The 13,932-nt window shown below is 36.9% G+C and overlaps 1 protein-coding gene and 1 non-coding gene across 9 annotated transcripts in view; both read left to right on the forward strand.

Annotated features, from left to right (window-relative positions):
• The window catches only part of INPP4B (inositol polyphosphate-4-phosphatase type II B), a 778,265-nt gene that overhangs the window by 318,976 nt on the left and 445,357 nt on the right, over window positions 1-13,932 (forward strand). The window contains exon 3 of one of the 8 annotated variants that reach the window (XM_045466792.1): window positions 5,940-6,023. The exons of the other annotated variants lie outside the window; for them this stretch is intronic. The gene's annotated coding sequence lies outside the window, so the exon portion shown is untranslated. The remainder of the gene's footprint in view (window positions 1-5,939; window positions 6,024-13,932) is intronic. 8 annotated transcript variants of the gene reach the window in all.
• On the forward strand, window positions 10,280-10,387 carry LOC123596564. Its single transcript, XR_006711739.1, has one exon. It is a non-coding gene; the product is annotated as a U6 spliceosomal RNA (small nuclear RNA).

Below are 13,932 nucleotides of genomic sequence, written 5' to 3' on the forward strand. Positions count from 1 at the left end.
CATGGGGATATGCATATACATCATATACTATATGGCATCATAATATAAAATTTGAAATTATTTTTGATGGCTTGAGTTTGCAAATGTGGATCACTCAGGATGAGCTAGGTTATGCTAGGGAAATAAACAATGTCAACTTTTAAGGGCTTAAAAGAACAAAAGCATGTTTCTCACTCAAGATACACGTCCACAGTGGATTGGCTGGGGCTGAGGAAAATCTTTACAATTGGAGACCAGGGTGAAGGTAGAGTTTCTACCATCTGCAGCAAAGCCAATCAGTGGCAGTGGGAAAGGGACCTTGAAAATTGTTCACTAGGGGCGCCTGGGTGGCACAGTCGGTTGAGCGTCCGACTTCAGCCAGGTCACGATCTCGCAGTCCGGGAGTTCGAGCCCCGTGTTGGGCTCTGGGCTGATGGCTCAGAGCCTGGAGCCTGTTTCCGATTCTGTGTCTCCCTCTCTCTCTGCCCCTCCCCCGTTCATGCTCTGTCTCTCTCTGTCCCAAAAATAAATAAACGTTGAAGAAAAAAAAAAAAAAAAGAAAATTGTTCACTAGCCGTCAAAGCATCTACCCGAAGGTGACACCCATAACTTCTAACCTTTCATTGGTCAGAGCAAGTTCATGTCTATATCATTCTAATAAATGTAATCCTACTGTGTGCACAGAAATTGAGAAAAAGGAAATACAGTAAAACCTTGGTTTGTGAGCATAATTCGTTCCAGAAACATACTTGTAATCTGAAGCACTTGTACATCAAAGTGAATTTCCTCATAAGAAATAATGGAAACTCAGATGATTCGTTCCACAACCCAAAAATATTCATGTAAAAATGATTACAATACTGTAATATAATACAAAATAGTAAAGAAAATACAAAATATAAAGAAAAATAAACAAATTAACCTATACTTACCTTGGAAAACCTTCATGGCCGGTGTGAGGGAGACGATAGAGGACGGTTATTGTGTAAGGTGACTTTCACTATCAATAATGGAATCACTGCTATCTATTGACTCAGTGGGACCTTTTTGTTTTCACAAAAACAACTGTAACAAGGAACCTATCCAATGACACTTGCTTCTGCCTCCTTTTGAGGATTTCATGGAAATGTGACATTGCACTGTCGGTAAACAGATTCATCGCTCACACTGCTAAGGCCTCATTCAGGTGGTGCTTTTCTAAAAAATGTTGCACTGTTTCCCACATTTTACACATCTCCCTGATCTCATTTGAAGTGAGGGATCCCTCGACCTTTTTCTCCTCCTCCTCTGCAGACGAGATCTCCACAACCTCTTGCTGTTGCTCACGATGCAGATCCATCAGTTCGTTCGTGGTCAGCTCCTGGCCATGTCCTCCACCAGCTCTTGAATGTCAATCACCTCCAGTCCCATGGTCTTCCCCAGGGACACAATTTCATTGACCATTGGCGGCCCCTGTTCATGGGAAAGCCCCTCTAAGTCATTTCCAAAAAAAGCAATCAAGCCACAGTTTTCTCTAAGCAGAATTTAGGGTCCTCTAGAGTATTAATAAACTCTTGTCATATACTGTACTTAATGTAACTGGCAATAAGGCAGCAGAGGAAGCAGGCAGCCTGACCTAGAATGAAGCAAAGCATTTCTAAGTTTACTCTTATATAGAAAAGAAAGGACTGTCCACAGGTACTTTGAAGTGACAAAAAATACACTAGTGCCAGTTGTAGGCACCTACCAATGTTCTGAAAAATCTGATTTCTGCCAAACACCATGGACTGAGACTGAACATCTGAGCATGGAAGACAATCACCCAAAATCCCACAGTGAGAGAGAGAGAAGAACCATTGGCTCAGTTGTGATCATGTGACTTTCTGTATCATGTGTACTACTCATATTGCAAGACATCACTTGTTTATCAAGTGAAAATTTATTAGAAATGTTTGTTCCTCTTGAGGAACAGTCGCAGAACAAGCTACTTGCAATCCAAGGTTTTAGTGTATTTGGTGACTGGCACTGATGAGTACCACACTAACCCTGGTTCTAACTGTGTTTTCAAAGAAACAAATGTGGGAGTTGGGTGTTCACAACTTTTTTTTTTTTTTTTTAAATGTATCCTTTAACAGGAGCTTTTTTATTTTTTTTAATTTTTTTTTTTCAACGTTTATTTATTTTTGGGACAGAGAGAGACAAAGCATGAACGGGGGAGGGGCAGAGAGAGAGGGAGACACAGAATCGGAAACAGGCTCCAGGCTCTGAGCCATCAGCCCATAGCCTGACGCGGGGCTCGAACTCACGGACCGTGAGATGGTGACCTGGCTGAAGTCGGACGCTTAACCGACTGCGCCACCCAGGCGCCCCTGGTGTTCACAACTTTTAAAGGCAGGTTATATTCTTGCAGCTTCTTATGAACACATTATTTCATTTGTTTAAGCATTTTGCTAATGAGGTCAAGATGAGAAATTTTTGTAACAATTTTGCTCTGCTTAACCTCACTTTGTTCCTAAAATAAAACTATTTTTTTAAGTCTAGTCTTTTAAAAAGTATAATATGGGAATCAGGGTAAGTGTTTAAGAATGAATTTACTCCAGGGTGCCTGGGTAACTCAGTGTGTTAAGTGTTTGACTTGATTTCTGCTCAGGTCATGACCTCAAAGTTTGTGGGATCGAGCTCCTTGTCAGGCTCAGAGGAACCTGCTTTGGATTCTCTCTCCCTGTCACTGCCCCTCCCCTCTTCATGCACGGACTGTCTCTCTCTCCAAATAAATAAATAAGCATTAAAAAATGGATTTACTCCTTGTTAAAAATGTCAACAACTGTTCTTACTATGTTCACAGGGAGATGTTGGGTCAACTTGAACTATAAAGCTCCACTATTTTTATTATTTGATGTTTTTTAGAAGTATTTTTGTACATTTTAGAATCCAGGGAAACACTGGTTTCTGTTTGTTAAAAAATCAAGACAAATGTTTGAGAGCTTATTGTTTTGAATCTTTAAACTAGATTAAGATCAAAGAGCCACTGTAAAGTCTTCCTAGAAGGATTCACAAATTTGTCCTACACTGATTTGAAAGCAGACTGCCTTTTAAGAAAAGCTTTATGATTGCTGTAGAGCAGGGAGCACATTTGTCTTGTGTATGTATTCATGCAACTGAAATTGATCTCATTCAAATTGTAAGACTGATGATATATTTGCAATGCATTTTGAACATTGCCCTCCAAAGATAAAGGGTGAATGGCACAATCACTTTTTAGGCCTATAATTTTGGGCACCATGCACTGAAATGATTTTCTGATTCACTTATTTCTTGAGGCTCTGTTTCTGACATGTTTTTCATTTCCCTGCTAAGTGCATTAATTAGTGGCATCTGAATCTCTTTGTTAGCACTAGTAAAAAAAATCCTAATGCCTACCATTATGGTGTATAGCTGTTAACACACAGCAAAAAAATCGTAAGGTTTTCTACAAGCCCACGAAGCTACAAGTGAACAGATGAATGGCCTTTGAACAAAATCAAAAGATTTTTACCAAGGCGGAATTTACTGAGCCTCTTTTCCTCCAATTATCCATTTCATAATTACAGTTGATTATTTAAATTTCTATATTCTAAACATGTTTTACTTTTACTCAAGTATTTTGACATACAGTAAAACCTTGGATTGAGAGTAACTTGTTCTGCAAGTGTTCCTCAAGACAAGCAAACATTTCTAATAAATTTTAACTTGATGAATGAGTGATGTTTTGCAATACAAGTAGTATGTGATGCTGAATGTCACATGATCACAACTGAGCCAAAGGTTCTGGAAATTCACTTAGATACACAAGTGCTTTGGATTACAAGCCTATTTGCAAAATGAATTCTGCTCGTGAACCAAGGTTTTACTATATTCCATTTTTACTCTTACTCTTGTAACTTTTATTAAAGGACTCTTTTGTTTTGTGAATAATTTATATATGCATTTGTTTTCCATCAAATAGTTACTGAGTGCCTATCTTACTGCCTGAGTGGCAGGCTGCTGGGCTTTAACTGACATGGGTCCCTCCCTCTTGAAGCTTGCTGTTTGGTAAAGGAGACAACCATTAATCAAATAATTACACAGTCTAAAGTTGCTGCTTTCAAAAGTGCTGTGAGCTAGAGGAATATGGGATGAATAGTGCATATAACAGGGAGACCTGAACTTGGGGTAAAGTGGGATGATCAGGGAAATGTTCTCTGATAAAGTAGAGCAGAATGGTTAGAGACCTGAAAGAGAGATGAACTAGGAGCAGGTAGGCATAACCAGTGTCCTGGCAGGGGGCACATCCTGTGCAAAGATGATGGAATGGTTGGGAGCAGAGCTAGTCCTGAAAAGGGCAGAGCAAGAGCAGTGGCAACAGCGGGGGCCTCCTGACGAGGATGGAGAGGCCAATTGCAGGGTCTTCAGTGGTTTTTCATTATCCTGTGAACCATTGTGAACCACACCAGTAAGCCTTTGAAAGTTTTTAAGCTAAAGGAAAATATGTGATTTTAGTTTTGAAGAGGATCATTCCAACTGCTCTGCAAAGAAGGGTTAGAGTTGGACACGATTGAGGCAGAGATTAGATGCGAGGATCTTGTTACTCCTGGGCCACAACTTAGACCAGGATGGTGTTGGTGGCAACAGGGACAAGTGGATATTTCCTAATAGTAATCAGAAAATAAAAGGAACTTGGTGATAAATTGAAAATAGCAATGAGGTATCTATAGCACAATTTTCTGAGATCTGCTCTCAGTGCACACTGACTCAGGATTCAATGTCTGGCTGTTGAAACAAAAGTAAATTACAACAAAAAACATCATTTACTTAAAATGTTCTCATGCATTAAGAGATGAATTATATATATATGCATTAAGAAATATATATATTTTATAGCATATACACACACACACACAAATTAGTTCTATCCAGCTTAATCAATGTGTTAATATAAATATTTTGAAAAGAAGTGGAGAACTGGCCTTTGCAGATGGCACTAGCAAATTCTATCTCCTCTGTGGAGAAACAGTCCACCCCTGGTGAGTGTCTTGGTTTATTTGGTATGACCTCTCCCCTTAGCCTGAGACTGTGGAATTGACAGTAAATGTGACCTTCATACATCCTTGTTAGAAATCTACTCAAGAGAAATTGTATTCGGTTCAGAGAAGGACAGTGCCATTTTACTCAGGTGTGGATTAGATAATAGTAAATCATCTTGTAATAATGTTGAAAGCTACATCACCACCTTGGACTCATAAAAGAGAAATTACTTTTCATAGCCTACACAATGTGCACAAGCAGCTACATGTGGCAGATTTGCCTAACACCATTTCAAGTCTTTATTTTTTATTTCAAGTTTTTGATGCTAAGTAAAGATGTTTTGGTTATATAAGATTTATCATTCTTCTGACTGATATCCAAGGACTTCCCCAAGTCACACACTTAAATTTCTAGGAACATTTATTCATTCTCATGCAAAAACTTTCAAGTGAGAAGTTGGATGAAGGCCTCTTCCCCTTCCCTTCCTTTTTTCTTCCTCCATCTCTCTGTCCTTTCTTTTCTGTTTTAAAGGTGACCACTTTTCTTGGTAATGACACCTTAATACCCACATCGTTTTCTCCATCGGTATATCTACTGACTTGTTTTCTTCAAACTATATCCAGAATCCAGACAATTCTCACCACCTCCATCCACCATTTTGGCTCTAATCTAAATCAACGTCATCTCCATCCTATGTTATTTCAATGACCGTCTGACTACTCTTCTGGCTTTTAACCTTGCCCCATGGTTATATTCTCCTCACAGTAGTCAGTGACCCCTGAAAAATGTCACCTGTGTCATACACTCCTATAAGTAAATGGTTCTTTGATTGCCCATCTCAGAGTAATGACTATGTTACTATCATCGTCCTCAGTATACTGCATTATTTGTACTTGAGCTCACTCTCTGAACTCCTCTCCTTCTTTCCTCCTCTCTAGTCACACCCAGGTCTCCCTGCTGTCTCTCAGACATTCCAAGAATCCTTCCACATTAAGGCCTGTGCCTGAATGTTCTTCCTCCAGGTATCATGATTTGTTTCATCACTGTCTTCAGGGATCTATGCAATCATTCTGATTAAAAGGTTTTTTTCTGACCACCTTATCTAAAATAGCACCTTTCATATCATTCTCAATTACTTTTACTGCCTTGATTTTCTTTGTTGTACTTATCAACCTCCTAATATATATGTATGTTTGTTCACTTGCTTATTTCTTCTTCTACTAGAATGTAAGCCCTATAATTGTTGGGACTTTGACTTTTGCTCAGCTCAGTGTCCTCAGCATTTGGAATAGTGCCTCCTCTCTAACACGTGCTCAATTGCTTTTGGTTTAAGGCATAAAATTTGCTATAATTCATGTTTTCTAGAACCTGAAAAAGGACAAAGAATTGATTCTTCCCTAGATATTCCAAATGGAATGCATCTCTGCCCACACTCTGATTTTAGGATGCCTGGCCTCCACAACTGTAGGAAAATATATTTGTGTTGTTTTAAGACACTAAATTTGTGATAGTTTGTTTCAACAACAATAAAAAACTAACAAGCTTCTGGAGCTATCTAAGGTGCAACCTCATAATCCTTTTTTCAGTTCTTCAGGTATGTATGGATTGAAATTGGCATATGTGGTAGTCATTAGTATTGTTCACAAAATATTTCTGGATTTCCTTTTGGGTATATGGCAGAATTGTGAGTTACTGTCCCCTTGAAGTTAGGTATGACCATGTGACTTTCTCAGGAAGATGACTAGTTAAGTGAAGTAGCATATGTAACTTCTAGGTAATGTTTATAAGCTTTTGCAAATTTTGTCCTAATGCCATTTTTCTTGTTATTGTGAGTGTAGAATCTTGATGAGATATACTCTCCATGGGCCTGCTTTCCTGAGAAACAATGAGCACATTCCTTTAGCTAATGCTAATGGACTTGTGGTGTGAATGAGAGATCATTTTGTGCAAGCTGCTGAGATTTGGGGGTTATTTTGTCAAAATAGCAAAATAGTCCAGTGGTTCTTAAATGTTTTTGTCTTAGGATCATTTTTACACTCTTAAAATTTCTTGACATCCCAAAGAGTTTTAGTTTATGTGGGACTATCTATGAATATTTATCATGCTAGGAATTAAAATAGACATTCTTAAATAATTCACTTAAAAATAATAAATAACAAAGATAAACCCATTTTATGCCCACATAAAAATATTTTAATGACAAAGAAAAAAATAGTTTTATGAAAAGAATATTTCTTTTATTTATATATTTTTATATATTTTTAATGTTTGGCTTTATATGAGTCAACTGGATTCTCATATCTGCTCTAAGAGCATTCAGACTGTTGTCATTCTTGTGTTTGAAGTATATGGAAAAGACTCAACCTCATGTAGTTATGTAGTTGTAATGGGAGAAGTATTTTAATACCCTTTTTAGATAATTGTGGATATTCTTTTTTGGTGTTACACTAGAACTCTGTAAATAGTATTTTCTTAAAGGTGAATTACAATGTGGAACTGAAATCATATTAACGAACTTCTCATACTGTTACATGAGATCCACCGGTCTTTTTTTATTATTCAAGTATAATTAACATACAGTGTTATATCAGTTTCAGGTGTACAGTATAACGATCGAGCAATGCTATACAGTTCTCAGTGCTCAACTATAAAATTCCTAAAAGAAAACATAGGCAATAATTTCTTTGACAGAAGCCATAGAATGATTTTTCTAGATATGCCTCCTTTGGCAAAGGAAACAAAAGCAAATTTAAACTTTGGGGACTATATCAAAATAAAAATCTTCTGCACAGTGAAGGAAACTATCAGCAAAACAAAAAGGCAGCCTAATGAATGGGAAAAGCTATTTACAAATGACATATTGGATAATGGGTTAATATCCAAAATATATAAAGAACTTATTCAAGTCAACACCAAAAAAAAAAAAAAAAAAACAAATAATCTAACTAAAAATCGACAGAAGACCTGAACAGACATGTTTTTCAAAGAAAATGACAAATGGCCAACAAACACATAAAAAGATCATCACAGAAATGCAAGTCAAAACCACATGAGATATCACTTTACCCCTGTCAGATTGGCTAAAACCATTGGTCTATCTTGCATTTTAAATGGACACATTCATGACTCTGTAAAGGCATCTATTGGTCATTTGAAAAACATTGACTTACTAGGTTTTGCAGATCTCCTAAACGGTAACACATTTCATTACACAATATCAAAACCCAACTTTGTTTTTATTATTATTCTCAAGTTGGTTAATATACAGTGTAGTCTTGGCTTCAGGAGTAGATCCAGTGATTCATCACTTGCATACAACACCCAGTGCTCATCCCAACAAATGCCCTACTTAATGCCCGTCACCCATTTTCCCCACCCACCCCTACCTCTTTATCACCATCAAACCTCAGTTTGTTCTCTGTATTTAACAGTCTCTTATAGTTTGCCTCCCTCTCTGTTTTTACCTACTTTTCCTACCCCAAACCCAACATTCTTTAGTATCGCTAACAAAATCTTTAAAAAGGTTTTATATATCAAGAAACTGTTAAGGAACTGTTACCAGATACAAATTTTACAAAATTCTAGCATTCTTTTGAATATTCAAATTCTATTGTGTGTTGAGCATCAACATTGTTTTCTTTGAAGTAACAAAACTCAGTTTGTCTATTTTCAAGAAATACTCAAGTCTGGGAATATCAGCAAAATATTCAAGCCCAAATTATAGTTTTTAGGTTAATTATTTTTTTCTTTTTTTTAATTTTTAGTTTTTTGAGAGACAGAGAGAGACAGTGTGAGCGGGGGAAGGACAGAGAGAGGGAGACACACAATCTGAAGCAGACTCCAGGCTCTGAGCTGTCAGCATAGAGCTCGATGTGGGGCTCAAACTCACGAACAGGGAGATCATGACCTCCGCCAAAGTCGGACGCTCAACCGACTGAGCCACCCAGGCGCCCCAAGGTTAATTATTCTTTTGAATAAAAATGGTATGTAATGAAAAGAGCATGTAGTTCAACTTGCAACATAAACAGTATTTCCCAGAGATGACCATTATGGACAGCAGCTTCTGACATGGCTCTTAATGATCCCAGCCTCTCAGAGATCATGCTTTTGTCTAATTCTCCCCCTTTGAATGTGGGCTGGAGCTGGTGACTGGCTTCTAACAAATAGAGTATGGCAAAAGTGAAGAGGTGTCACTTCTGTGATTAGATTATAAAAGACTGTGATTTCCATTTTGCCAGATTTCTCTCTCTGGCTCTTCTCACATTCATGTGGTCCCAGGTGTCACCTTGATCGCAGCCTTGTTAGAAACTTCAGCCAGAGGATCCAGCTAAGCAGTCCATGAATTTCTGACCCACAGAAACTGAGATAATAAATGTATGTTGTTTTAAGCTGCTAGGTTTTAGGGTAATTTATTATAGAAATAGATCACTAACATAGCTATCTACTTCATTATATAGAAGTACTTTATATATATGTTTAATTTTTGTCACACAGAATGAATATTAAGGTGTGTCCTTAAGTTCCAAGATTTAATAAAATTATGAATTTTTACCAATTCATCAAAGATGTTCTTAGGCAAAACTGAAATTTTAGTGCCTGGTGATGAAATATACAAAATCTGCTAGTACCGCTTAGTTCTACTCCCTCAATTTGTTCTAAGTACCCAGTAATGTTACCCACCATCGTATTTGTACCATCAGTGCAAATGCCAACATAGTAAAAGAAAATAATATATTAATTGCTTTGATTTCACAGGACTCCTTAAAGGTTTCCTAGGCTCCCCTAAGGGATCTGAGGAATATACTTCAGAGCTGCTAATATAGACAGACTATCCCAATTATCACGTCAGATGAATTGTTACTTTTCCATCCTTTGTGTATGTGTTACAACATAGTAAAACTGCCTAAGGAAAGGCAATGCAAAATACTCTTCATTTAAAAAATAAAAGTGGTTTTTATAAGGTTTTGAAATTCTGCCTTTGGAGGACATGCACATGTTTGACTCTGCTTATCAATTCAGGGCTGCTGAAACATCACTTCACACCCATTTTTACTATCCATCCATGATTATATATATCAAGAGAACAGTGTTGATTCTCAGTGTTACTTGCTGCTGCTGGTATTGGCATCTTATCTATTAATCATTAAGAAAGGGAATGTTAATATGTTTTTGGGTATATGTTTGTGGGTATGTATGTGTTTGTTATGAGTTCTACAAGTAGGAATCTGGTCCAGCTTAAATAAGGTGGACATTGCAACTATTTCCAAGTACATATTTCATGCTCACTTTGGCAGCACATATACGAAAATTGAAACAATGCAGAGAAGATTGGCATGGCCCCTGTGCAAAGATGACATGGAAATCCAAGGACATATTTCCTTTGTATCGTGTTATTACTCACACTGGTACTGTAATGGATAATAATAATACTTCCTTATGATAGGGAATTTAGAAAATAAATATGTATGAATGAAAAATTATGCATTATCTTGCCACTAAGAGAAAACCATGGCTACCTGTTTTATGTGTTTTCTTTCTTTTCATGCATTTAAATTCATATGGGTATATTTTAAATTTTCCTTAACAATATTAATGGGCAATTTCAACCCTAGAACTTGCTTTCAAACTTCTGCTTGTGCTTGTAGATAAATTAAACTCCAAAGTGCATTGATTTTACTGTGAAGAATCATGATTTCACATTGAAAAGGCAGCAGTATTCAATTATCCAAAGTATTTTTAAAAAGTAAAAGTTTTTTCACTGTTAATTTTATTTATATTGTTAAACATGTTATATATATTGATAATAAAAGATATATTTTATTGGTCTACCTTTTACATTCTATTCTATATGTTTTATAGGATATATTTATATATGCAAATATATATAAATTATAAATCAAAATAAAAATGAGATAAGAAACACATCAGAATTATCTTGTGTTTTTAAATAATAGGGGTAATATGTTTCAAGTTCCTGAAGATCGATTTTGTTTTATTAAACATGGATCCCCAGATGTTACAAGGCAGTCAGCACTAGTTTAAAATGCAGGTGGTATTCCCTTATGCATCCTACTTTAGAGCATGTCACGGTAGATTAACTTATCTCAGAGCTCTACACAATTGATCCTGGTCACTGTGGCTGAGCTGATCCTTTGCAGCTGATTGACACATTATGGCCAAAAGTAATACACTAGCCAGATCTCTGATAGGCTGTTATAGTGAGATCTCTCATTCTTTCCCCACCTTGATTTCTACCGAAGAATCGAATAAACTCGTTAAATATACAATGGGAAAATCTGAACATAGGTATATGTTTTCTGTGGCTGGCTACTGCTCATCTCTTTTTCACATTTATACCTATTGATTTTAAGATGAAATTAGAAAAATAAAAGTGCTCTTAAATGTTACAGAATGTTCCTTGCAGACTTCTATATTTCACGGGTCAGAGAAGGGTCACTAGATATACATATATTGATACTGTTTTATATTTAATGGCCAGGGATTCCTACTATTAAAAGCTGGGATCTAGGCTATTACTACCCTCATTTATTATTTATAAAACTCTGTCAGTGTACATGGTATTTAATGTTGGATGAAATTGTGCCAGACAAATTCCCCTCCGTGAGGAGCCTCCAAGCTGAAAACAGGAGGAGAACGATGCAGGAGAGAAATCGTGGGAAGGACAGAGAGTGATTAAGGGTTGTAAACTTAGCATTGCTTTGCCCAGTAGGTGGACGGCAGAGAGAACCTGAATGCTGAGAAATGATTCTAAGATTGGGAAGCCATTCAGTGTAATAAAGCCAATAACTAGAAGCAAGGAAAGGCATTAGAAAAGGAGAATCTTAGCCCTCTAAGTGAGAACTCTGTATCTTCAGCTCTGACACTTCTTCATACACTATGTTCACCTGGTTTCTCAGCACCCCGTCTTACTCATTGTGTTCCAAACCAGTGGGTCTCAAACTTGAACATCATCAGAATGATGGGCAAGTGGGCAGGGGTTGTTAAAACAGAGATTACTAGACCATATGTCAGTCCAAGTATCTGAATCAGTGAGTCTGGGGTCTTGAATTTGCATTTCTAACAAGTTCACAGGAATTGCTGCTGGAGCCACCCTTTGAGAACCTCCGTCCTAAACTAATATCTCCAATTCCTCCTACATCTTGTCTTCTAAACCACAGCTTGGAGTCATCTCTAATTCTTACCTTATAGTCAGACAATTCTCCAGTTATGTCTTTGCTTTCCTAAGAATTCCCTTTATTTTTTTATATATATATTTTATTGTCAAATTGGTTTCCATACAACACCCAGTGCTCATCCCAACAGGTGCCTCCTCAATGCCCATCACCCACTTTCCCCTCTCCCCCACCCCCCATCAACCCTCAGTTTGTTCTAAGTATTTAAGAGGCTTTTATGGTTTGCCTCCTTCCCTCTCTGTAACTTTTTTTCCCCCTTCCCCTCCCCCATGGTCTTCTGGTAAGTTTCTCAGGATCCACATAGAAGTGAAAACATATGGTATCTTTCTTTCTCTGCCTGACTTATTTCACTTAGCATAATACCCTCCAGTTCCATCCACGTTGCTACAAAAGGCCATATTTCATTCTTTCTCATTGCCAAGTAGTATTCCATTGTATATAAACCACATCTTTATCCGTTTGTCAGTTAGTGGACATTTAAACTCTTTCTGTAATTTGGCTATTGTTGAAAATGCTGCTATACGCATTGGGGTACATGTGTCCCAATTCATCAGCACTCCTGTATCCCTTGGGTAAATTCTTAGCAGTGCTATTGCTGGGTCATAGAATAAATCTATTTTTAATTTTTTGAGGAACCTCCACACTGTTTTCCAGAGTGGCTGCACCAGTTTGCATTCCCACCAACAGTGCAAGAGGGTTCCAGTTTCTCCACATCCTCTCCAGCATCTGTAGTCTCCTGATTTGTTCATTTAGCCACTCTGACCCATGTGAGGTGGTATCTCAGTGTGGTTTTGATTTGTATTTCCTTGATGAAGAGTGACATTGAGCATTTAGATTTTGTTTTAGCTTTTTAACTGAAAGCTACCAATCTAATCAGATACTCTGACCATTCCTAGCACTATTGCTGGCAACAACAGAAACTACAATCACTACTACTAATTACTTTGAACACCTACTATAAGTAACCACCTTAAAGTATATTATATCATTAAATAATGCTACTGTATTATCCCCACTTACAAGGAAAGAAATTCATTTGCAGTAAGATTAATTCACCTGCAGTGAGTGTTACAGAAATTATATAAATAACACCAAATCCCATGTCTTTATGTCCATCTAGTATTCAGACCCTACCTGAAGGCCACCTCTTTCATGCAGTCCCTCATGTATGATTAGGCCAGTGTAATAGTGAGCCCACTCCCTTCTCTCAACTATTAATATCTCCTCTGTATTACAACTTAGTATATGATGTGGTGGTATTAGCAATCAGTACAGAGAGGATAGATTAATCAAGAAATGTCACTGGGACAATCAAATGCTTGTATGATACAATACACAAATAAATAGCAGATGGAATAAAATCTTCGATGTGAAAAACAAAACTGAACAATTTTAAATAAAACATAAAACACTGTGGTACAAATGTCACACAAATGGTAAACATAAACACTTGTGAAAATTAAAAAAGATTTAAAAAATGATAGTTAAACCATAAATCGGGTTATTTGCAGTGAATTTGAACAATGAAATGTTAGTTAAGGAAATATATAATTAACTCTGTCAAATCTTCATGATTCACAAAAGAGGAAAAAGGATGGCTAATATGTTTAAGAAAATATGTTCAGAATTCGAAAATAATAAGGGAAACTAATGTTGTATATAAGCACAATATAATTCCAAACATATCAGATTAGTGTGTCTGAGCCTTTGCAGAGATTTGAGTCTATCCCTTAGTATG

This window comes from Leopardus geoffroyi, chromosome B1 (genome assembly GCF_018350155.1).
Source record: "Leopardus geoffroyi isolate Oge1 chromosome B1, O.geoffroyi_Oge1_pat1.0, whole genome shotgun sequence".
Lineage (NCBI taxonomy): Eukaryota > Metazoa > Chordata > Mammalia > Carnivora > Felidae > Leopardus > Leopardus geoffroyi.